This window comes from Pelecanus crispus, chromosome 1 (genome assembly GCF_030463565.1).
Source record: "Pelecanus crispus isolate bPelCri1 chromosome 1, bPelCri1.pri, whole genome shotgun sequence".
Classification (NCBI taxonomy): domain Eukaryota; kingdom Metazoa; phylum Chordata; class Aves; order Pelecaniformes; family Pelecanidae; genus Pelecanus; species Pelecanus crispus.
The window spans coordinates 126,293,607-126,319,563 of record NC_134643.1 but is presented as its reverse complement, the minus strand read 5'-3'; the positions used below and the strand labels follow the sequence as shown (position 1 = coordinate 126,319,563).

The 25,957-nt window shown below is 42.6% G+C and overlaps 1 protein-coding gene across 1 annotated transcript in view; it reads left to right on the top strand.

The window, feature by feature from the left end:
* C2CD2 (C2 calcium dependent domain containing 2) overlaps positions 1-25,749 on the top strand; it is a 433,467-nt gene extending 407,718 nt beyond the window's left edge. Inside the window, exon 15 of the transcript XR_012830840.1 lies at positions 25,735-25,749. The gene's annotated coding sequence lies outside the window, so the exon portion shown is untranslated. The remainder of the gene's footprint in view (positions 1-25,734) is intronic.
* The last annotated feature ends 208 nt before the right edge of the window (positions 25,750-25,957 follow it).

Genomic DNA, 25,957 nt, shown 5'->3' with positions numbered 1-25,957 from the left:
TTGCCTCAGCACAGAGCACCTGCACAACCGCCTTGAGCAGTCTGCTCAGAAAGCTTCAAGGGGCTGAAATGGAAAAATAACAGTGTGCATGGAATTCGCGTGTGTGTCGTACTGCTTTAGCGAGGGGCACATCAGGAAAGCTGCTCCACGGTAGCTGAATGTTCTGCTTCCTCTGTACGAGGTAAAGACCAGTCCCTTTGAAAACATGACCTTAAGGCCCTGGCCGGATGGGCTTATGTCTGTGGAGCAATTCTTGCTTGAATCAGGTTGCTGGTTCCAACGAGACGGTATGTGGAGCAGCAAAATGCAGTCATTGAACTTGAAGATGACAGGTTATTTACAGCAAATGTGTGGGTGTGTGGATGTGTGTGTGTCTGTCTGTGGTTTTTGTGCTGCCTAAATGCCAGCGGCCATTTAGTATCATTTCACTACATTTGTAAATTCTGCAGCGCTTTTAAACCATCCATAGGAAGAGGCGGGAAGGTTTAAGAGAGAGCCCATTCAATACCTGCACGGTTCTCTGTGTGGCTGGCATAGCTCATTCGCAGCCAATGTTAAATTTGCATCCACAGTCAATACTGAAAAAAAAAATTCTTTTATTGCAACATTATTGTTGTCATGTTTTTCTGGTTATTCACTTTGGGACTCCTTTTTTCTTTCTAGGGTCTATTTTTCCCCCAAATCTCCAACCCACCTAAATTCCACAGAACTTTGATTGCCTCAAAAATATTTCAGGAGTTTTCCCTGTAATTTTTTTTAAGGGATTGACCCTTTTTTTTAAGGGGTTGTATAATACATTTTTCCATCTTCTATGGCGTCCTTGGAAAATCATGTCAGAAGAAACATACTTAGCACAGTAGAATTTAATTATGCATTAAAGTGCTTCAGAATCCATGTTAGTCTGTGGACTAGAATAATGGCACAAGCATCTTCACAAAGTTTTGCTGGATTTTGCCAAGATGTGTTCCATAGAGTAGCCTGTGCTACTCCTTTATTTTGGGTATGCATGAAATCTTTATTGATGTGATTTCTTAAATCACATCAACTCTCTCTGTATATAAACAAATGATAGCATTCAAATGATATGATCTCGTAAATTTACCTCAAAACTCTGAAGAAAAAGTAGTGACTGAAATACACATATGTACTTAAAGAACAACAGGCATTATTGTAGCCTGATTGCATTTTCTTCTTCCCCTTACTTTAAAGACCTACTTCTTTTAGTGATTTGTAATTTTTTTTTTAGTGATAGTGATTTGTATTACAGAATCATTTACTGTCAGTAGCGGATATATAGGTACTCATATCATTTTGATAATTCTAGCTTGAATAGGTCGTTCCAGTGGAAGATCATAAGGAAAAATCAGATTTATCTTCTGGCAACACATTAAAAATTAAGTTCTAGTTTTCCATCAATACGTCTGTCCTCACTAGGTGATGGCCTGAGTTCAATTTATTTAATATTGTGCAGGGAGTTTGTGGCCAAGGCAAGGCTGGGACCCAGCGTTTTGGCTTTCTGCGCTGCTCACAACCATGATCTTGTCCTATGGAGGTGTCTAAAGGTCGTATAGGTGTGCTATTTCAACAGGGAAATGTGCTTTATTTTTATGATGATAGGGACCCAATTTCTTAAGTGCAGAATGTATTATCTGCCCTTCTTTCCTCCTAAACACACTTTTAGAAAATGATTGCGAATTCTTGCAGAATGATTATAGTGACAACTGTGGGAAGACCCCAGCTCTGCAAGAAAATGATTGATGGTCAGTGGTGAACACCTGCATATTGCATCCCTGTTGAAATGCATTCATTTAATCTCAGGGGCATTCATTTAATCTAAACTGCATTTTGCAAACTTGAACACACTGCTCAAGTTGAAGGGAAGTAGGTTTTTTTGACAGCATCCATTTGTGGGGAATAGTGTATAACATGGAGTGTGTATTACTAAACCTGTCTCAAAGTAGAAAGATCTGGGAATTTGCTGAAGATGAGATATACTTCCAAAGTCCTGTTCCTTAAAATGCAGGTAAAAATAGCAAAGCTCTTTCCTCACAGACATCACTTAATTTGTTCTCCCTCAGTGAAAGCCGTTTAGTATTTCTGGGGCTGCAGAAACTGCAGCTTGGTTCTCTTTGGAGAAGAGAATTTTATCTCCTGTCTCATTAGCTTCTTTCTAAGTTCATATTTTTTCCCTGTGCCAGGCAATGTTTGCAAAGCTTCGAATCTCAGAAACTCCTTAAAACTTTTACAGGACCATAGATGTTTTAGTGTGTTTTTCCATTGACTCCACCAGGCTCTGCATCAGGACAATAATGGCTATTTGTCAGTGTATCCATGAGTTATATTGACCTGTATCATGCCAAATTTCATCAGAGTGTTTCCAGTTCCTAAGCTCTTTGGCACAGTAAGCATGTTATATATTTGGCACCGCTTGGAAATTGCACAGCTTTGTAGTGCTAGGCAAATAATAATACTATTTTCTATCTGCTAATGGAAGACATGAAGTTCTTTTTAATGAATCTATATGCTACTGTTCTGACGGGAGCATTCGTCTCCCCCTGCTCCTGCCAACAAAATGGATTTTCTGACATTTCTGTGACCTCTTAGAGAAAGAATTAGGTGCACAGTTACCAAGGAACAGAAAGTCAGGCAACGCACTTTCAAAGCCCTCTAATTGCCCATAATGGTAAGAGGCAGCATCCATGTTCACAAAAGCTTCATATACTTGATACTTATTCTGCTGCGGAAACTCATTTACCTTTTATTATCAGTGTGGTGTTAAGCTGTACCCACGAAAAGAGGAGATGGAAGTCTGAAGGGTCTGTGAGACTTAGACCTGCTCTGCATATAGAGGGCATATAAGGAACAATTGTCATTTTCACAATTCATACCTCACTTTTTGTTTATCTAGAATATTTTAAGCACTTAACTCACAAGAGGGAAGGCACATTCATCACCAATGTGAATGTGAAAAAATAACTTACAAAGTCTTTCAGAGATTTAAATGAGAGACCAAAGAAAGGTTTTAAGCACAATATATTCTGACAACTTATCCTCTCAGGTTTTAAAATGACATGTTTCATGAGTCACACAATGAAATCTCTATGGGGGGGCGGGTAATACATGAATACATGTTTGAGTATTTGAAGGATTTCTTTTTTCTTTCCTCTAGCTTGTAACTGACTGCATGTGAGGAGTCAAACTGTTCCCTCCTTGCATGGTATATCTGGGAGACTGCGTGCCACTCCTTCCTGAAGCTTTTGCATTGTCCTCAAAGACTGTAGCAGTGTCCATCTACTCTTCACAACCCACTTCCCTCAGGGGGATTTAAGAAGTGTTTTTCTTCAGGCACTGCATGGCTCCTCATGGAGACCATCATGAAGGGGCAGTCCCAGCCTTTGCCACTGGGCCTTTTGGCTTCACCTTGTTGTTTCCTGCAGAAGATGGTGTTGGCCACAGACTGGGATAAGTGACGGTCACTGGCTCCAGTCTCCTGCGGCTGTGCCTTGGGGAAGCCATTTCAATCCTGAGTGGGAGAGTTGGTGCGTCTGCACTCCAGATATCATTGATCTGCTTTTCCCACTCCAGCAAGGGCTACTTTTAGTGTTTAAAAAGGGCTTCTCAGTATTTCTGTGTATACTTCAATTATTTTCAAGCATACAGACATGCTTCTTTAGATTCAAATAAAGCTCTAGAGCTTCATTCTCATGTCATTTACACTGGGGTTAGCTCCGGTGAAGTTAATAGACATTATATTGGTGTAAGTGAAGACAGGGACCAGAAGCCAAGTTTTTTGGCCCAAGACCCAAAGCAAAGCATAGTCTAAACTTGGCATGGCATTCTGAGCAAGAAAGCACCTTGCACGTGGGCTGTTCCTCCAATATTTTTTCTTTTTTTTCTTTTTTTTTCTTTTTTTTCTTTTTTTTTTTTTTTTTTTCTCCTTTTGGCTGTGCTTCTGTCCTCTAGCCAGAAATGAGGTTTAATGGAGTAGTACCATACAGTGGAGATGAAATGGCCAAAGGCTCAGTCATGCACTCTGTCAAACCCTATAGCTCCAGTCCAGCAAAGCCCTTAGGCATATGACTGCTTTCAGGAAGTCTCACAAAATGATGCAATACTGCAAACTCAGCCACAAATTGCCAAGAAACATGCACACAGGGTAGGTGGGTACTCAGTATTTTGAACTGTTAGAGGGAAGAAAGAGAAGCTGAGGTTAAAGTATCTACATGTACGTAGACACTTGAGCTGTGGTTTTCTATTTATGACATTTTTACTTCAATGACTGTGTGATTATCATAATTTCCAGTGGAGTTACTTCAAAATTATTATGTAGTTTATTTTATCTGTCTAAGTAACTTGTCTCACAACTGTAAGTGTAATGTACCATCATTTCCAATCTGGAAAGCTCTTCTTTGGAACCATATTCTGACAATTCAAGAATACTTCTGCTATGCTTTCAATTCTAACTGTAGGTATTGTTTCAAGACATACAGTTTCGAGGCATGAGAGGAAAGAGAGAATTATTGTGTTTGCCTAGTGCTCAAAATGAAGCTATTTTCCCTGTGTTTGGTTAACCTATTTTTAATAGGAATTGATCATACTGTGAATTAGAACTTCCATTAGGAACTACAAGTTAGAAAACACAAGTAGTCCTGGCTGAATTTAGATTTTCATTGCTGTAGGGTGCCCAGGAGCATATTTGTGCTGACTCTTGCTGTTAGTGTGGAAATGTAAGTGGTATCCTCTTGCAGTTATACTAACCCATTAAATCTTGCCCACTTTCCTATTATTATAAATCTAAATATTAACAGTGTAATCAGCACCACTGTTGGTAGATACATCAAGACATAAATATCAAGACTTTTCTATATGAGCCAGGTTTACAATTGGGAATAAGATGGGGAAAGCAAAGTTGTAGTGGAAGACTGCAGAAAGGTTCCCATCCTAATGTATGTTTTATTTTTCCTCATTATTGCAATGGTTGTGGAAGCAAACCTCACTTCTAGCACACAACAATAGTTGTCTCAGCCTTTTGATAGCAGAAAGCTATACAGATTTTGTTATCTGGGAACAAGAAGCCTTTGTAGGCAGCTTGGTTTTAAACAAGAAAGGTTCATGCCCACATGCATTTTTTGCAATACATTAATGAAGGCTTAAACAAATTCCTGATGATAATTTTGCTATTGACTTCAATGAGGGCAGTGAGAAAGTGAGAGAAAAGTATGATACATAGGTACTCTCATGATATATGTACCCTCTGGAGGAAGAGATGCGGTGGCTCTCAGAGTAATTGTGCATAGTTCTGTTTTCTTGTTGATGTAAAGATACAGACTAGAAAATAAGTGTTTTCTATTGCAAGTGAAGGGAAGATCAAGAATGCAATTTCTGTTGCTTGTTCTCCCCAACCCAAAGGACACACACATCCATATGTGTATCCACATGTGTTCTCTCCAAACTGTTTGCACATGTAAAGGCTTTGTAAGTCTAAACCACTACTCTCTCTAAGTGTGCTGCAAGGAGTAAGTCCAATGTGTGTTTAGTTCTGATTTAGGTACTACAGGCTGGACCGATGGGCCGAGGCCAACTGTATGAGGTTTAACAAGGCCAAGTGCCGAGTCCTGCACTTGGGTCACAACAACCCCATGCAACGCTACAGGCTTGGGGAAGAGTGGCTGGAAAGCTGCCTGGCAGAAAAGGACCTGAGGGTGCTGATTGACAGCCAGCTGAACATGAGCCAGCAGTGTGCCCAGGTGGCCAAGAAGGCCAACAGCATCCTGGCTTGTATCAGGAACAGTATGGCCAGCAGGGAGCAGGTGATTGTGCCCCTGTACTCGGCACTGGTGAGGCCGCACCTGGAATACTGTGTCCAGTTTTGGGCCCCTCAATACAAGAAAGACATTGAGGTGCTGGAGCATGTCCAGAGAAGGGCAACAAGGCTGGTGAAGGGTCTGGAGCACAGGCCTTCTGAGGAGCGGCTGAGGGAACTGGGGTTGTTTAGCCTGGAGAAGAGGAGGCTGAGGGGAGACATTCTCGCTCTCTACAACTGCCTGAAAGGAGGTTGTAGTGAGGTGGGTGTTGGTCTCTTCTCCCAAGTAGTTAGCAATAGGACAAAAGGAAATGGGCTCAAGCTGTGCCAGGGGAGGTTTAGATTGGATATTAGGAAAAATGTCTTTAGTGAAAGAGTAGTCAAGCATTGGAACAGGCTGCCCAGAGAGGTGGTGGAGTCAGCATCCCTGGAAGTGTTCAAAAAATGGGTAGACGTGGCACTTTGGGACATGGTTTAGTCTAGTCTACCCTTAATTGGTTTAGTGTGGACTTGGTAGTGTTAGGACTGGATGATCTTAAAGGTCTTTTCCAACCTAAATGACTCTATGATTCTAATTCTATGATTCTACTTTTTTTCAAGTGGTTAGCATTATACTGAATTTTCTTTACTGTTATTCCAGCTTTGATAAAGTCTCTGAAAGATTTTCATTTGAACTTTAATCACCCACAACACATGTCTCTGGACATTTCTAAGTAGGTTACTTATGCCTGACACTGAAATGAGCAGTGTTGCAACAGGATCCTAATTAAAGAGTTGTACCTGTATACCACTTACACACAACAAACTACTTTGGCACACATCAGTCAACTACCTTAGAAACATGCCACAGGAAGTGATCTCTAGGGAGAAGTTCCCCTTTCTGGTGCATGTGAGGGAAACAAGAAGTGCATCATTTGGAAAGGAGCAAGTTCTTCCATGCTGAAATGTCTCACAAAGCAGGGAGCCATGTGCTCCCAGAGCACTTGGCAAATTAGCTAGGTCTGTATGCAAAACCTCCCAGGGACTGAAAATGAGTTGAGGAAAACTGAGATCCCTTTTACATCTCTGATATAATAACATACGTTCACCTTCTAAAAGTCCAAAAAAGTCTCCTTATGGAGTAAAGACGATGGGGAAACCTAACTTCTAGCCTCTTCCTCCATTTTCTTCATCTGGTTATCTGCAGAGTTAAACACCTCCTTTTCGGGGGGGAGCAGGGGTTCACTATGTCCTCACACTGTTTTCAAAGAGAAGCATGACAGTTCCACTTCTCCTTTGCAGCAGAAACCCATCTGGGAAGCTTTCTAGCTCTGCTTTCTACCTCCAGCACCTTTGGCTATTGCTCTGACCTGAAGACCCCATTTCTTATGTGTTCATGGGAGAATCTAGAGCTGTCTGTAGAGGATGATATGAAAGTATCTGTCATTCACAAATTCCCATCTCCTTTCTGTTGGTGGCACTTTCAGATTCTGGACTAGCAGCTCTCATCATCTCACCCTCTGCAGACTTATTCTCTAGCTCTCAAAAATAGAAAGTTGTTCTGGAATTTTTCCTGGAAGGCATTATGAGTTTGCAAAAATGATTGCTGCAGAGGACCTCAACTGAACAGCAACCCTTGTGAGTGTGCTGCTACTCAAGAAAAACAACTTCAAAACTGTTGTAGAGTGTAACTGTATTTCATTTATTTAATAAATACTATATAATCTTACAGGCATAGATTAGTCAGTAAAGTCAGATGTGGGTGCTGGCTGGGGCTTCTGGCACTTGCTTGTTATGCAAATAGCGAGCAGCAGTAGTAACTCACTCCTAATGGTAATGGCAACATATATCTGCCTCCTTGTTTTGTGTGCTCAGTCTCCTTCTCAGAGCTGTCCGCACCTTGGGGCTAGTGTCAGTGGAAGACATACTGGTTCCTGCCATGCATATGTAATATTAAAAAGCCAGGAAGCTGTAGATGGCATTTTCCTCTTCGCTGTCAGACCCTACTCCTGAATAGAGTAAGTACCATTTCACAGCAAGAAAGGGCTTTGTTATCTAGCTTGAAGTGTGGCAGTGATACAGCTATGACGGATTGCTGCTTGATCTTCATCTATTTGACTCAGAAATTGTTCACACTTTTGGCCCTCTGAAGGCTGGGTCCTGCCACAGATCATCGTGTATCTGGTTGTAATCCTGAGGGCACAGCTCACATGAGTAACCTCTGTGCCTGGCTCGTACAGACCCACTCCTGGAGGTGTGCTCTCCGTTGAGGGGGTTTTGAATGCTGGTTCAGAGAGGCTGAGACAGCAGGGGATCAGCTGTGGTCCTTGCAGCTGCTTCAGTAACTGCTCGGGCATGTGGATCTGAGGTTGTCCCTGGAGCTGGTCGTCATTAGTCTTATCAGGCCAGGATGGATCTGCAGAACTGGGATGTGCACTGAGTACTACACTGGGCTCTGAGAGGCTTCGTGGAGCTTTCTGGTCTGTTTCTCTTTGGGAGGGGGAGTTTTAATGTGAACTGCTCCTGCTTCTTTTGGTTTTGATCACCGCAGGTGTCTCCATTTCTCGTGGTGATATAGGTACTGCAGTGATGAAGGAAGGACTGGCCTTTAAAAGCTAACTGACACTATTTCATGGAAACACTTTTGTTTTAAAAATGAAAATTGTCTCTTGAGCCAGGATGAATGAATGTGGAGGGAAAGATTTTTGTCCTGGTGAGCACCTTTCTATGAAATCTCCATGCCCAAATTATTTTCAGTTTTGGCAGCCAAGAGCCCAGCCACCTGGAACAGAGATAAAATGGGGTAAAATCTCAAACAGAGGGGCCTTTTCTTTCCCTTCTGAACTTCCCTCTACCCAGGCAGATGTGGCTTTGTTTGGCTTTTTTCTTTTTTCTGAAAAACTCTACATGAAAGGAGTTAAGGAACCAGCTTCCTGACTTTGGCTCGATTTGTCCCCACTGTCATGGAGAAGCTTTTACATTCTCACCTCAGATCCATACCAGTCATCCATGCTTATTCCCTGCATGGGCTCAGCATCCCTGTCTGTGAAATGGATCCTTGCAGGTCAGTTCCTTGCACATGGTTTTCAAGCTCACCTGGGAAGCAGAGTGGCTGGACTTGTGAGTAGGGCAGGTTGACCCTTTTTCACTAGCATATTTTTCCAAGGAGACCTGCTCTGTACCTTCATGGGTAACAGATTGCTGTTCTACAGAGGTGACCTTCAGTGCCGGGTAAGCTCCAGGATGCTGTTTTCATGCAGAAGCTCTCAGAGAGTGCAAGCTGTCACAGGGTGACCAGGTTGCAAACTCCTGGGCACTACAAATTAGTTTTTAGCACTTCAGACAGACTCTTCAAGTGTTTTTCTCAGCTGTTATCTCCATCTCAGAGGTTTCTCTGGAACGCTTTGCCAACAGAAAGCAAGATCCTCTAAATAACCTTTTCACTGTCTTCTGGAAGTCCCTCTAAATAAGAGGCTGTCTGTGAAAGTATAATTTTTGATGTAAACAGGTTTACTTTTTGGATATCCTTTTACAAATTTGATACAACTTACTGTCCTATTTGCTCACAAATGAGAATGAGGCCAAATCGGATCCTCTTCAGAAGCAGTGTGGGTTTCTTTTCAAGGGCCACAATGAGCTGTAAATGCTCAGACTTGATGGAAGCTGAGAACATCTCATAGAAAAGAGGTTTTGTAGCAGCTCTTTCTCCCAGAAGAAGGGGTGTGGTCTATTATGGTCTACTCATGGTCTGTACCAGTAATGGATGGCTGTGCTGGTTTAGGTCTGGCTCTAGGTGCCTCTTTATCTGGTACATAGATTTTCCTGTTCCCCCCGCCCCCCACACTTATGCACCTCAGTGGGAAAGGGAATGGAGACCCATGACCTCAGATGAGGGTCCTGATAATGTCCACTGTCCTGCCTGAACTAACAACTTTCTCATGTGAAAAAATGCAAGTGGTGTTTTCCTCCTTATCTCCATGCTACTCTTTCCATGCTTATATCAGTCCTCACCCTTACATGTGGTATCTCTGTTCCACAATATTTGACTCCCTGTCATGCAAAGCTGAAGTCAGGTCAGCAATACTGTGTTGTCTTTGCTAAGGCATTAACTAGGTATTTTGATACAGCTAGCGATGAGCTATTTCATGCTAACCAAGAAAGATATGTAATGTTTACTCATTCTTGTTTTCCCCCCACAACAGGGGAGGTTAGTGCATTGCCATGCTTTGCAGTAGATAAGCGAATGCAGGATGCTGTGGGATCAGAGGCAGGCATGGTCTTTGTCAGCAAACTCCAAACCTGCCTGCAGTCCAGTGCAAACACATCATCTTACATCAAAGGAGTACCAAGGCTGGAAAAGTCTGACTAAAGGTAGTTTTTGCAACCTGCTTTCACTGTAGTGTGCACTTAGTCTTCTCATCTTGTACAGAGAAAGCTTATAGATCAGAGTATGTGGTTGCATAATAAAAGCTATGCATGAAAAAGGAGCTAGACAGAATTACAGTTTGTCCTGGTTTCAGCTGGGATAGAGTTAATTTTCTTCCTAGTAGCTGGCATAGTGCTGTGGTTTAGATTTAGTATGAGAATAATGTTGATAACCCACCGATGTTTCAGTTGTTGCTATGTAGTGTTTTTGCTAGTCAATGACTGTTCAGCTTCCCATGCTCTGCCAGGTGCACAAGAAGCTGGGAGGGGGCACAGCCAGGACAGCTGACCCAAACTGGCCAAAGGGCTATTCCATACCATGTGACATCATGCTCAGTATAGAAACTGGGGAGAGTTGGCTGGGGGGTAGCAATCGCTGCTAGGGAACTGTCTGGATCTCGATCAGTGGGTGGTGAGCGGTTGCATTGTGCATCACTTGTTTTGTATATTATTTTATTACTATTATTTTCTCTTCCTCTGCTGTCCTATTAAAATGCCTTTATTTCAACCCATGGGTTTTACTTTTTTTTTTCTGAATCTCTCCCCCATCCCACTGGGCGGGGGGGAAGGTGAGCGAGCGGCTGTGTGGTGCTTAGTTGCCGACTGGAGTTAAAACATGACATAGTTTCATAGGTCCATTTTGTTCTGACTCCTTTTTATTTTTTTTAAGTGTTTGGTTGAGCAATGCAACTTTTTGAATGTAATTCTTTAAAAAAAAATCCTGGAAGACTGAAATCAAGTCACATGAAACCTTACTGAGTCCTTTGTATCTGTATTCATTTAGATTCCCAGTTCAGGTCTCAACCACGTAAACACCATGAATGTCAGGGAGCACATTACTAGTGGGTCATATACTGTTTGCTATCTACAAATGTTTGAAGGATATTTCTTAGATTTTATATCTGACTTTGGGGAGCATGGTCACTTAGAGATGTCACTGGCAAGCACATAAACTTCATATGTTCGTGCGGAAAGACATTGATGTCATGAGTCATTGATGGAGACCTGAGTCTGCCACCTTACAGCTGAAATCATAATTTCACATCTTCAGGGAGTGAAATACACTACTGGCAAATGATCCTATCTCTAAAATGGGAAAAGATTATATTGGCCTATTCCTGTCATGAAGAATGAGGTTTGAGGCACAGTCTTTGTCCTTTGACTGGAAATGATACACAGGCAAGTAACAAGGAATTCCTGTGTTTGTCTGGAATTTCTAGTCAGTAGTACCCTCTTCTTCAAAGAGGGTCCACTATATATGCAAATGTCCTGTACACTGGCATGGCATGTTGAACATTTCATCAGAGGCTACCATATCTTCAGACAGCTTTGCAAGCCCGATACAACTGTGTAACCTACATGCTTCATTGGGACTTTTGGAGAGCATTGCCATGCCTTTTTCTCACTCTAGGCATGTGCATGAACTGTGAGCTTTTCCAGGAGGCTGAGTACATGGCACAGCCTACGCCATGCATGTACGCTGTGTCTATCCAGGATATCCCACATAAGCAGAGGGGTAGCTAGTCTGTGTCCTGTCAGACCTCTGTCTTTGCACTGACTATATGGAAAGAACTGTGGAGCAAATGCCTCACGATGCTGATGTTTGCCAGGCTTTTAAGAGTAAACGTCTAAGGAACTTAGCCATGCACATGCAAATGAAGGTATGGATGCTTCTAGACTAGGCTGGAAGCATTAGCTGGTACCAGTGGTAGGCAGCCCCTCACCTTTGGCCCTGTATCCAAAGCAGTCTAATCTGGGTGTGAGATTCCTCCTCCTTGACAAGAGCAAATCTCTACTTCCTGTAGATACTATACTATAGATACGATAAATATCTGACAGTGCAATAGTAATTTGTTCCTTTTCTACAGAAATGGATGCCAGTTTTGGTCTCTAGAATAGCTTCTTGGATGAGCATACACTAACAGCAAGTGAATCAACAGTAAGTATGGGAACAGAAATTCAAGGCAATGTGAAAGAATTCAAAGTAACGCAATTCAAAGGTATACGCACAAGAAAGAAACAAGTCTGTGAGATCTGTGGACAAAGGGTTGCAGGTGCTGCACAGACTCCTGTCTCACCCACTGGCATGACTTGGGATGTGTGGCATTTGGTCCAGTGCTTTCAAGGTCTAACGAAATCTCCTGCTGTACCACATAATAAACAAGAGAGGTATTGACTGACTGTGTACTGATTGCAGTTTATGAAATGAACAGCAGGTGGGAGAGAAGCAATATGCATCCTCTGGTAGACCTCCAGCTAACAATGCTACATCTGAAAATACGTAGCATGCTAGTACTGAAATCAAACCTTTTATATCATACTACTTGGAAATAGGGAGAGGTGGGAAGGAGCAGGGTGTTGGGTAGAGGAAAGGGGAATGTGGAATAATGGGATTTGTGTATGAAGCCATTTTCGGTCCTTCTTTTCCCATTTCATACTCATATTTCACTGTTGCCTGACAGTTTTGTCATTTGTCAGCCTTTCCCAAGCAGTCTGCCTCCAGATGATATCGGTCTACCTCGGTGGCAGGCACCTCCCTGACTATTCATCTGTCTCTTGCCTCCTGCCTTTACGTTTTTTCAACCTGTTTATTTCAAACCAGTTTCTCTGTGCCCCATCTTGCTCCTGTCCTCATGCCTATCCATCTATCTCCATTAAAATCTAAATATTGAATATCAATAAAAATAACAGAGTCTGTTTGGGGAGGAGGTCATTTGCGTGATGCTTTATGACTGACTGTTGATTTGTGGTCAAACGCAACAGTCGTAAAAGGGCTGTGAATCAGGCAAATGACATAAAATGCACACATCAGCAATTAAAATCAGCTGTATTATCTGGGCACCCAGCAGGGCTGCCTAGTTAAGGCCCTGCCAATGTTTTGATTATTACAACTCTTTACAAGAATTCATGCTGTTCCTCTCTCTTCACCCCCACATCTAATATTTGACCCTTCCTCTCTTTCTGTATGGCTCCACTGCTTACCCTATGTTTTGATTCTGCCCTGCAAGATATAACTTCCTCGATCTTTCTTTCCCTCCCTCTGAGTCACTGCAATGCAATGCAAATTTCTCTCTCTCCTCTCCCTAAACATTGACTGCATTGCTCCACTTTGGGATTCCTGCCAGCAATGTTTTTCTACCTGCTGCGTCCATTTCAAACACCTTGTCCTAGTGAAACCCCACCTGTCCCTATCTCTGTCCTTTCATTTCCTAACCCCTCCCTCGCTCCCTGCTTGTAGAGGAAGGTGTTCTCATCACCTGAGTGCTGCAGGCTGCTTGCAACGGGTGGGAGGACCCCAGGATTTGTGCGGAGCTTACGGACTGCAGCGGCACTTTGCAGGAGCACTAGGTCTGCCTGCCTCCAGAAGCTTGCAGAGAGGCTGCATGGAGACAGTGTCTTTCTCTGTCACCTTCACACTCACTGCACACGCTCGCATCCCTCCTTTCAGCATGCCTCGTGTCTCTCCCCTCTGTATTTGACTCCCTCCCACAGGCTCTTCTCCCATACCTTTTTAGTCTCTCTAGCTATTGAGCTCTACCACAGAAATGTTCCTTGAAGCACATGTGCAACCTGCTGTGGGGCTGTCCTCTCCATACTGCAGTGTATTTTTGGAGCCGGTGTGCCATCTATCACACGTCTACTGCTTGCAATATATATTGAAAAGATTGTGTGGTGCACAAATATTGAAAAGACTATATGGTTATATTTGAGTATTCGCCTGTCTTCATGCCACTGTAATATTCCTTCATTGTAAACACTTAGGCTGCTTTTAATGAAATGATTTGAGAATGGAAACTAATCTATGGTAGTATTTAATTTAGTGTTGTGGGGTTTTTTGGTGTCTGGTCAGTAGACAAACTTCAAAGAAATTTTGTGCCTCCCATTCTGTGATGTAGATTTCCTTTTGGTTGAGAAGTTGCAGAAAGGGCATGGAGAAAAGATTTTCTTGCATTTCCTTTGTGGCCATCTCTGGTCAAGGAGTGAATCAGAGGGTGTGATGGTGCCACCTAACCACAGGCAGGTAATGCCATTTGAGATTCTCTAGGGTATCCAAAACACCAGCCAAGAGCTGGTAGATGTGATGCAGGCCCTAGAAGAGGCATGCAGGTTCCTGGTGAGGCAGGTGGCAGGAATAGTGACTAAATGATCTCTGCTCCCTCTTGCCCCTGAATCCTGCAATGAGCATCAAAAATAGATGAGAACTGAGAACATACCCAGATTCCATGCTGATTGGAATTCCAGAACTGAGAACATACCCAGATTCCATGCTGCCACCTTCTGACCTAGTGAGAAACTCGCTTGCAAGGTGTAGGCATGGGCTATTTTAGATTTTTCAGCTGCTTTATTTCTCCATACCAATCAGAGCATGCGCTTACCATCCATGTAGCCTTAGAAGACCAAGTACTGGTCTTGTAGCTAAGGGAATGAGAAGGAGGGAACTTTTGAGATGTTTTGAGAAACTCTGGATGGATTTGGAGGAACTCTGGAGACAAGCCACCTGCCTCCCAGCAAAACTTTTGCAGTCTATGAGACTGAGCCTACACAAATGCTTAGTAACGCTCATGGTCTTTGTTAAATGCAGGCCATTCCCACTGGCAGATCAGTGTAAGGGAACAATGCACCTACTTGTGCTACCCGCATGGTGCATAATGAAGAAATTTTATTTTGTGTTTTGCATGAAATGCAGATTTTTGCATAAAAGGATACAAAATAATATACTTTAAGCAGTGAGTTCCAAACTTTCGACTCCTGATCTGGCTTGCTTAGGCATGTATCTTACATAACATATGGTTACAATTTTCTGTTAGGACTTTTAGAATTATCCTAAGTAATTGAAGAGGAACACCAAGGGAAAAAAAAAAATCTTTTTTTTATTCTCTCTCCCCTCTCTTACTATCTAACATGCAAAGAAACAAAATCACTCAGCCAGCTGTGCACCCCTAACTTCACAGTTGCTGGAAGTGAGTTCTTCTGCTTATCGAGCACTACGCTTCCATTTCCAAAGGCTTGTGGCTGTCTGTGATTCCTAGCCTCACTGAAATCAGTGACAAAATGCTAACTAGCTACAGTGTTGCTGGATCTAATATTGATGGTAAATACTTAGGTTCCAGATGGTTAGGAAGATTTCTGTTTTCCATGTGCATTATTTCCATATTTTGTAGACTCACAAACATATTTTGCTTTAATCTGTGGTATTTGTTTAGTTGTGACAGTGGACAGTAAATTATATCTTGAAACTGATGTTTTCAAAGCCCTGAGACCAGCTTCAGAAACGTTTCAGAAAGTTCTCTGTATGTCTATTTAGGGTTTCTTGAGCTTTAAAACTGCTTATATGTACTCAGTATTGTGTGAGGTCAAGCCAGGAAGGTTTGTTTGTTTGCTGAGTCACCACTAAACAGACAGGGACCTTCCTTAATTTATACAACATCAAACCATATTTCAGTAATTTATTTTGGTGTCTTCTTCTCCTGTCCTTTAGTAAATGAATAGACCCCGTTGATATAGCGGGCCAAATTAGGTGTATTTCTCTTGAAGGAAAGAGATTGGTTATCCTGGGTATGAGATACAAACCTGAACAAGCATTTGTCCATATGCTACTTAGAAAAGTTAACTCAGCATTTGATTCAAAGGGGACACGTTAAACAGTATTAGCTGATATGGCAAAGCAGCTGCAAGGCCCACCTGGCCAAAAGAGTTTTCCACTCCTTGTGAATGTATGAGATGAATGCAGTCTTGTTCTCGGGGATGTCGGCAGGGTGCGGCATCTGGGGCTGGAAGAAGTTTTCCCTTGTTAGCACGCAGTTCTGCTGCTGTAAAACAAAGAAGGAGGAGATGGGGGGAGGACAGGGGAAGAGCACCGTCACAGAGGGAGAGATGCCAGGCAATAACAGGAAGAACAATTCCAGGGCTTAATTGAAGCGGTGAGTCCCTGGAAGATGACGAGAAGACAGCATGGAGGCCTTGTTGCTCTTAATTTGCGAAAGCCTCTATTCCATGCGCTAGAAGGGTACTTGCTGGGGGAGGGAGGCAAGAAAATGACACTTGACACGCGGTATCATCAGCATGCCAGTCATGAGGCAGGGAGTCAGCAGCAGGGTGCTTTCAAGAAACTTGCCTCTCTTTGCAACCTTTAACAGCCTCATCTATGCACCGTTGCAGAGATTGGAGGTACGTGACAACTGTGCTGATGAGGTGATGGTTACGCTGATTGGGAGGTTCAGTGGTGAGATGCTTTCTGTCAGTGTGCAGGTGGTTGTTGATGCTCCTGGCTGTTGTTTGGGAAAGGGTGCTTTGCTCCCCTTTTAGTTTAAAGAGGTGGCCACATACAAAAGAAATTAAACATCAAAAATGCATGTCAGGAGAATCCTAGATAAGCTAACAAAAGCCAGGAAATTCAGGGCTGCTTTCAGCTCATGCTATGATTTTTACCAGCCTGGGGAGAACAGGGAAAAGGATAGTCCCAAGGTCACTTCAAATCACAGGGCTTTGTGAGGCATTGCTACTGTTAGCAGAAGAGTTGAGCTGGCAGAGGAGAGTTGCAGAAGTGCAGGCCTATAAAAATACATTATTAAAGAAAATCTGAATGAAATGGTAGCCAGAATGGAAAATAGCAAATAATACTTACAGCATTAGAAATTCATTTCAGTTTTATGGAATATAGCTTCGGTATAAATATAAAGCATTACATTAAAATTCATAATAACAGATTATAGTCTTCTCCCCTATCTGTAACGCTGCAGACAGTGTGATTGCAAGAGTGCTAAGCTGAGCAATTTAGAGACAAGATTGATAATTCATGTGGCAGTTATCAGTGGCTTCCTCCATTCACCATTTCAAAAGTAGCCAACAAGTAGCACCACCATCCCCAGCGACAGCCATCCAGGCAATTCAGCCTGACATCAGGAATCAAATTGCTGCACGTGCTGAGCAACGCTGAGAGGAGCTGTGCTGATGCATGATAGTAGAGTAGATGGAGACACATTCCTGCCTCAATCTGAGCTTCATCTGTCACTGCCAGCTTTTTGATCTACAATTTTAATGAATTGTGTTCAACAACTTTAATGTGTTCTAATGTCTCTTTAAGATTACTGCAGCTGAACTGGACACACATCTACATAAAACAGAAGTAGCAGCAACAGAGCTAAGATTTTGTCGCAATTTTCCTTTCAATAGAGCTTTACTAATCTTCTTGCTCTGTTGCTACTGGAGGTTTTTGGTACTGTGTCCTGTGTGAGAGAGAGGGATTGCTTTCTATTTCCCAGAATTTCCTGGAGAGCATCATTAAAATTGTCAAGATGGGAGGGGAATGGATGATGTTACCCTGTATGTAGAGGGCAGTGATGAATCTAGATATAGCTTGTCGCTGTGTTTCCTGTGGCTCCAAGAACAAGAAACAATTGCTGTTCCTAAGGTGCAATGATGACACGGGTAACATTTTCAGCAGCCTCTGATGGGACATCATTTTTTAGTCAGTTGACAGATTTTAAAAATTTGCCTGAGGTATTTGTTATGTTTGAACAATACTGTAAAACACATTTTATATCCAGACTTCATGATTACTGGCCTGAGGTCCAAGTTCATGTGATGTTTCTTGTGAAACTAATATGTAACACAGAGCTGCAAAAGCATTAGAATACTCTTTGATTTAGCAGTGTGAGCAAAGTGCTGCTGTAGGGAATACCTGGGCTGAGGAGTTATCTGAGTTTGCTTTCTCCAGAAAAGATGACAGGGTTCTTCAAAAGATGATGAACATTTCGTAGTGAACATTTCATAAGACATGAACAGTATTAGCATTGTGATCTGGAGAGGCAGGAAAAGCTCACAGTTCTGACTGACGTGGGCTAGAGCATGGGCATTTTCACTGGATAACAGTCACAGCAAGGAAGTACCAGCTGTGATAAATACTGAGGGTATTTATGTAGCCTGCTAAATGCGAAAGAATATAGAAGACATATTTGCTTTCATCAGCCACAGGAAAAGGTGCTGCTCAAAACAGGTACATCGAGTCGTTATGCGACGTTAGTTGCTGTTGCTGTTCTGAGGTCAGAAGTGAGGGTCACTAAGGAATTCACACGGGGACCTCCCAACTTGATCATTCGTGATGGTATCTCATGACCTCTGAGTTAAGTTCAACTGATTTCTTGTCAGTGTGCACTGACTGAATATTGTGGCTGTAGATGTTAGCAGTGGAGGATGGAGCTTTCACGCTGAGTTAGGTAACGGGTTCCCACCTCGAGCTGTGAGCTGGGTTTGACTGTGCCTTTATGCTTCCAGTTTCCTGCCCAGATTCATCGGCTCTCGGTAGATGTCAGCCCAAGGGAGCTCCAAAGAGTTATTTAGTTTCTCACTAACAGACCACTAGTGAAATGGAACTGATGGAACCAGGGAGCTTCATACAAGGACAGTACAATAGTTGGAAGCCATTTGAAGAGGAGGGGAGTGGAAAAGGAAGGGGAAGAAGTGGTAACACTGCACTTCCAAAATAAAGACAGATGGTGCCTGTGGTTTCTATCATAGGTGTGTTCTTGCTTCCTTGGATGCATTCACAATTGCAAGCAGTTTGGTCACTGTCTGACATGTTTATAAAAAACTGCATATTGGATTGGTGAACCCACTGATTTCTGTTGTTTTTCTTAAAGACTCCAGAGCTATTGGGTAACGGAAAGAAGCTGAAGAAATAGAGTCCATGTCAACAGTATGGCTCACTTCTGCAAATGTAACTTCCTGAGACTTAGTAAAGGAATGCATCTTCTGGACATCCTCACAACCCTACCCTATTGTCTCCCATATAACACTGTGTTGTGTTCCTATTTGTAGTCCAATATATTCTTTCATTTCACATAGGAAAGCCCAGAACATGGAAAGGCCACCTGACACCACAGCTTACCCCATCTGTAGCAGCTGGAAAACAAAAAGGTCTGTAGAAGTGAGCATTAACAAGTAACTAGACAGAATGAAAGACACAACTATGGTTATTTCTTGAAAGACAAGATGCATCAGGATGTTTTTTACAGCAGCAAAATGATCAAAACCACGACAGCTTCTGCTTACAGGTATTCTGTGTCATGTCACCCTTCTCTTTGTACGAAGTGCCTTCATTCCCCAGAAATAGTTGTGTCTGGTAAAGATTAAAAGAGAGGATTTAAGGCTCAGAGTGTGCGTGCATACCATCCTGTCCTGTTCCTCTCTGATCATCCAAAGACAAAACTCACAGGCTGCAATCTTTGCAACACTTGCTTCATTCTGCATTGTGCTCTTCAGTCCTTTGTTTCCTGTGGCTTTAGTCCATCTCTGTAATATGGGAGGACAGTATACTTGTTTCTCCCCTTTAAAGTTCCAGTTTTGATTCATAAGCTATTTTATCAGGCTGACAGGAAGGTGATCTCAATTCCTCCAAAATAAACATCCAGCAAATTAATTTTCTCTCTTTCTCTACCTATTCCTGCATAACACTGAAAAAGCATATAGAAGATAACAAATCCATACATGTTCATAGTTCTGCTCATACCCCAAAGGAATGGCAAAAGTTTCTAGGACTGTGGCTAAACAAATCCTTTGTTTTACAACAACAATGGACCCAAAAGGTCATGTATTCATATTCACTTCTGAGCTATGAGTCTCTGCCTTTCTGGCAGCTCTTCTATCTGCTCTGGGAGCTGCAGTGTAAGCCAAGACACAGTCAGTTCAATATTACGGGACTTACCTGGTTAGTGGGTACAGTCACCCACAGTGGGTGGATGGCTTGGCCCAGAATGGCTTATTCCTAATGCAACTTCTGTTGGAGAGCTTCAGAGTGAGAGAAGGTCTGGAGGTCTCACCCATATTACTTGCATTTTTTTCACCAGTTGGGGTAGCCCCACTCACCCAGTACCTCAGATGAAGGGGATCTGTGCATTTTCATATATGAATGGGAGAGAAAGTCTCATATTCTCCCAGCTGCCCCTCCATATCCAGGTGACTGACCCAGACAATGAATCCAGTCACTGCCCCTCATGTAGACTTTCCCGTATTTATGAATTTATTCCCACTTCTGTCCTCTACTGTATTTACTTCAGTTATAAGACTATAATCAAGGCTCTCCTGTAATTGTGTATGCCCAGCAAACTAGACTAGAAGTCTGAAGAAAGACTGCAAAATACCATCTAGAGAAGAATCAAATAATGTTAGTCGAGGGGTCTTTTTAGGATTAAATATGGAAAGAAATAAAGTGATGTAGTATCCACTGCACTATCTATACTGCATTAAATTCAACTTATTTTGTCCTGTTTTACATTGTCAGTGTTCTGCATGCTGCAGAGTTTTGTTCTGAAAATGCAGAACTACACATTCAAAGTTGAAAGTGAAGGGAGAAAACCAGAGCTTTTAGCATCAAAGGCCCTCGGGAAAGTCCAGGGAAATGATTTAGGATTAAGACATAACTATATTAACTGGACATTTCTGCTAAATTGATTAGCAGTGAAATTAGTTACATTAGCCTTTCCCAACTTTAGGTTTCAAATTGACCCAAAAGATTAATTTGGGCAATTCGTACATCTCAGGGCTATTGCTACTGCTGCTGTCTGATTGCTGCCTACAGGAGCTATCACCACACCGGTCAGACATTGTTCAAGTTTTTTTTTTTTTTAAAAAAAAGCTCTCTGTACAGCTACAGGGGCTAGAAGTACTGGGCTTGATTCAGCCATGCAGACCTAGACAAAGTAGATGGTAAAAATAGCCTCTTGCTCATCTTGGGGATGGCTGTTTCTGGCAGTGGGGGGAATATTTCATAACTGCACTGGCGGCAATAACTCCCGACAGCTGTGATTTCCTGCCCTGCCATACATTTCAGCAGTGACTCATTGTGGATTGTGTGCTGCTGAATGCAGCCCCTGAATCATGAAGTAACTCCTTTTCCCTCTCCCAGAAAGGACCATTGTCCAGTATAAAATGTACCCAGCTGCACAGCCAGCGATGGAGCCAATGCTAACACTTTGAATTGCACGTGCTCTTCCTCGACACAGTGCTGTCCACCCACTTGAAGCTCAGATCCCCCAGGCAGTTCATTCCAAGGTTATGACTGCTGATTAACAGTAATAACTATTTTTGTTTATGATATTAAATACATTCTGAAAAAACTGGTGACCATTAGAGCTTTGCTCACTGAACATAGCAAGTAAAATGCATGAACTGACACAGATCAATATGAGTTTATCATATCAAGCACTAATGCAAAGACACAAAGCCTTATGCAGGCACATCATACATAGGCAGGAGAGAGTTGCCTTGCATTTCAACTGAAATGAAATGTCCCCCATTCTCATGCTATAAATTCCCTTTTCCCTGATAGGGAAGTGAGTTGGGGGAGACACGGATCACAGTCAATATTGCTTAGAACAATTTTTATTCATTAAGCTGTTACTAGCGATAAAACCCAAGCTGTTGTTATTAATAGCAACTAACTATTCACATGGCACATTCACTCTAACAGTTGACTCACACAACCACTTATCACACAGCTCCCCGTTGGAGCAGCAGCTTTGAGTCCATTTACTCAGAAGCGGAGGGTTGTACTGATGTCCTGGTGGCTTCTAGGTGGGGTTTTTTTTTGGGAAGTCGCTCAGAGGGTTCTTTCTTTCAACAGGCATATACATAATCTTGTAGCCTTTTCATATAGCAGCTGCCACACTCTTGGATGTGGTTTGACTTACACAACCCACTCTTTGACACTGATGTGACCTTGAACAAATGCAGCAAACTCTTGGTCCTGGATTTATCAGTTCTTGCAGGTTCAAGAGGACCATTAGTCTCCAGGGCTTATCAGTTCTTGGGAAACTTTTGCTTATTACATTCTCTGCATGTATTCTTCTTTTTGCCACAGTGTTTCTTGCAACTTCTTTTTCCATGCAAACTTACAGGTACCTGTAGTACCCATTCACACAGAAAGGGCCTTTATGACGCTGAAGTATTACATTGAAAAGTTTAGTGCATATTTTGTTAACATTAAGAAGCAACACATTAATGACATGGAAGTAAAAAGAAACAGTGGTAGTTATTACATTCATCCATCACTTCTGCCAAACACTGTGCTGCAGTAAGGAGCATAAGCTGACAAAATATTTCTTCAAGCTGTGTCATGTCGGTTAAGTTTCTGCAGGTTAGCACTGCAAGATCATCCCCTTGACTGCTTTCTGTAAGGGACTGTAATTAGTCCTGGATGGAATGGCTAGATCAAACAGATCCTCCATTCTCTCAAATCTTTTCTCCTTCACCAGAAGTGTGTCAAAGCCAGTACCTTTCTAAAGGCTAAAATATAAAAATTAATGCGAAAAGCCAGACATAAGTGACAACATCTGCCTTCACCTTGATGCTACTCAATATTGAAAGTTTGAAAAAAGTGTGATTGGAAAGAAAAATGTATTTATCCTCTGTGAATTATGAAGTGAGGACTGGTGTCACATCTCTCCCACCTCAGGGAAAGCGAATGGCTCCATTTCACATGTAAGGCTCCTTCCCAAGTGAAATCAGTTCTCCAAATATACCTGTCTTAGGGGGACTTCCTCAGCAAGAAGAACAGGGGAACTGGGGTGGTGCTAATGTTTAAAACCGTAAAGAGTGAGAGAAGACCAACAAGGTGACTTTCCATAGCAGAAACACTGCACGAGGTCAGAGAAAGCTGGCTGCAGGATGTAGTGACTCTCTGACCTAGGCAGGTCAGGCAAGGGAGGAGCAACCCTAGATGGCACTAACTGCACCCCAAGCCATTCTCAAGATTAATGTGAAACTGAGGGCAGGGAAAGTGTCAAGGTCTTTGCCTGGTTTGTCTTGATATCTACAGTAAAGGACACTTGTGGTAGAAATCCCTGCAAAGTACATACACAATGCGCTTTCACTGAGAAAGTACTTAAAAGATAAACTTTGTGCCACAGTGTGCTTCGGATTGCAGTCCTAGGGAAAGGTGTGCTTGTTTCCATGCCGCTGGGGTCTGCACACATCTTGGTAGATGCCAGCAGTCCCATTTCTGTAAGTCTCTGTCTAGGAAGAAAAATAGAGAAGCCAAATGAAGAGAAATTGCTGGAATGTTACCAGAAAAGGAGAAAGAGAAGAGCACAGTTGTCTACAAAACAGGTTAGTCTGGTAGGGGATCAGCAGAAGGCTGAAGGACATGGTGTTAGAGAAAAGCCACCTATTTAGGTATGGGAAAACACATCACCGTGGCACAGATCTGGATAGCTGCTATGTTTTGTGAACACTGAAAGACAAGACTTGTATCATATGTTTTCCCTGAGGTTTGAGTGACTACTCAAACAACACGTTTCACCCTCCTTGTTCGTCACCAGAACATCTTGACAGAATGACGGTATCTAAATCAGTCAGTTCTTTCCTCTGTGTTCTGGTTTCGGCTGGGATAGAGTTAATTTTTTTCCTAATAGCTGGTACAGGGCTGCGTTTTGGTTTTAGTATGAGAAGAATGTTGATAACACACTGATGGTTTAGTTGTTGCTAAGTAGTGCTTACACCAGTCAAGGACTTTTCAGCTTCCCATGCTCTGCTGGGTGCACAAGAAACTGGGAGGGGGCACAGCCAGGATAGTCAACCCAAACTGGCCAAAGGGCTATTCCATACCATATGACGTCATGCTCAGTAAAGAAACTGGGGGGAGCTGGCTGGGGGGCAGCAATTGCTGCTTGGGGACGGGCTGGGCATTAGTCAGTGGGTGGTGAGTGATTGCATCACTTGTTTTTTCCTGGGTTTTGTTCCTCTTGTTCTTCTCCTTTTCACCCATTTTAGAAATTACTGTTGTTAATAATATTTTTATTTTATTTTATTTTACTTTATTTCAATTATTAAACTGTTCTTCTCTCAACCCATGAGTTTTCTTACTTTTACCCTTCCAATTCTCTCCCCCATCCCACTGGGGGGGAGGGTGAGTGAGTGGCTGCGTGGCGCTTAGTTGCTGGCTGGGGTTAAACCATGACACTCTGTTACTCTATTTAGTCGAGTATGTCCTTTCCTGCAGTTTGAGAGTCAAAACCTGGCAAGTGAATATGGAACCCACTGCTGCTCTTTCATGTTTTTTCCTACAGTGTACTTGCACACCCATGGGCTGGTCTTGAATAGACTGGCTCAGAAGAGAAGGTTGTACCTATGCATATATATCATAATGCATATACATTCTCTTCCTGCACCTTTGTTAGAACATCAAGAGCTTTCAAGTACCATTTGTCATCTCCTTGGTAGGGTGGGAACAGAGAAAAGGGCAGAATTAAAAAGGAACGATTTTCTGTTTTTTTAATATTTTCTTCTTTCAGAAGAGAGAGAACTAGACAAGAGGGGGTTCTGTGCTCTTTCCCAGGACCTTGCTTTCCAATCCATCTGCATGAGAGTTGAATGCACTCTTATTTCCTGAGACCTACCTCTTCACAATCATTTACATGCATCTCCAACAAACCATACCATTGTGAATCTTGTGGAAGTCTTGTTCCCTTATGAGCAAGTCCTGTGTTTATTGACTTTCAGCTTGTGGAATTGACTCTGTTATTCTGCTAAACTGGTCCTTCCCCATTGTTTTTCTAATGAGCAAAGGCCTTTAGCTTCACCAGATTCAAGAATTTCTTCAGTCTTTGCCTGTCTTTTCAATTTGAGACCCCTGCTTTTCACAGGTCTTCCACAAGTCTCCCAGAGCTCTGCCTTCCTCAAGGGAGATCTCAGCGTGCTGACAATGCTTCCCCAACCAGCTCATCTGTGGCTAAGACCAGTGTTGGTAGGCATGCATGTTCTTTCAGGTATGCTGAGAGACAATTTACTAGTTGCAAATGCTCTAGTGCTAGTCCTTCCTCAAGGGATCAGTTGCTGTTTGACAGGAGCCTGTCCTAGTCTGTTGTTCAGCCAGTTTATCTGTCAAAAAGCCTTTTTCCCTTAATGGAGTCCCACTCCCTCTAAGTGTTACCAAAACACAGAGACACAAAGTCTCTGAAATTGAACTTGCTTTGTCTGATGAATAACCACAGCATATATTTTTAATTTTTGTATCTTCTTTGTTCCTAGAAGATGAAACTGAATCACGGAACTGAAGAAGTGGTGCTTGGAAGATGCCTCTGGAGGTTGCCTGGTCCAGCCTCCTGTCCCTGCAAGAGCAAAATGATCACCAACACTGGGTAAGGGTTGCTGTGGCTTTGCCCAGCTAAGTCCTGATGAAGAATCCACATGCTCTCTGGGTGACCCATCCCAGTGTTGCACTACCGTCCTGGTGAGAAGATTTTGGCTACATCATCTTTGTCAAACTGCTTATCAAACAGTCATTGACTAATACTGGATCACCCCAGATTCCCCCTTCACCAATTTAAACAAGGTCAGCTCCCTCAGCTGCTGTAGGCCCTAGGCTATCCTTTTGTCTTCGACTGGGCTCCCTGTCATTTCTCCACATCATTTCTGAACTGGGGTGCCCAAAGCTCGACACAGTAATTCAGGTGTGGTTCTGACCACTGCTGAGCAGAGGAAGAGTCATAACTTCCTGTGATCCACTGACCACGTTCGTCCAATGCAGCAAGGTACATGGTTTGTTTTATTGGGGATGAGACTACACTGCTATCTAATACTCAGCCTGGTGTCCACCATAACACATTATTTTCAGCTGCTGCTGAGCCAGTTGCTTCTCAGTTAGTACTGATGCAAGGGTTATTCCATCCTCAGCTGCAGAGCTTTGTGCTTCTCCTTGTTGAACCACAGGTTTCTGGGTTTCTATTAGCCATGACCTCAAGTTTCTCCAAGCCC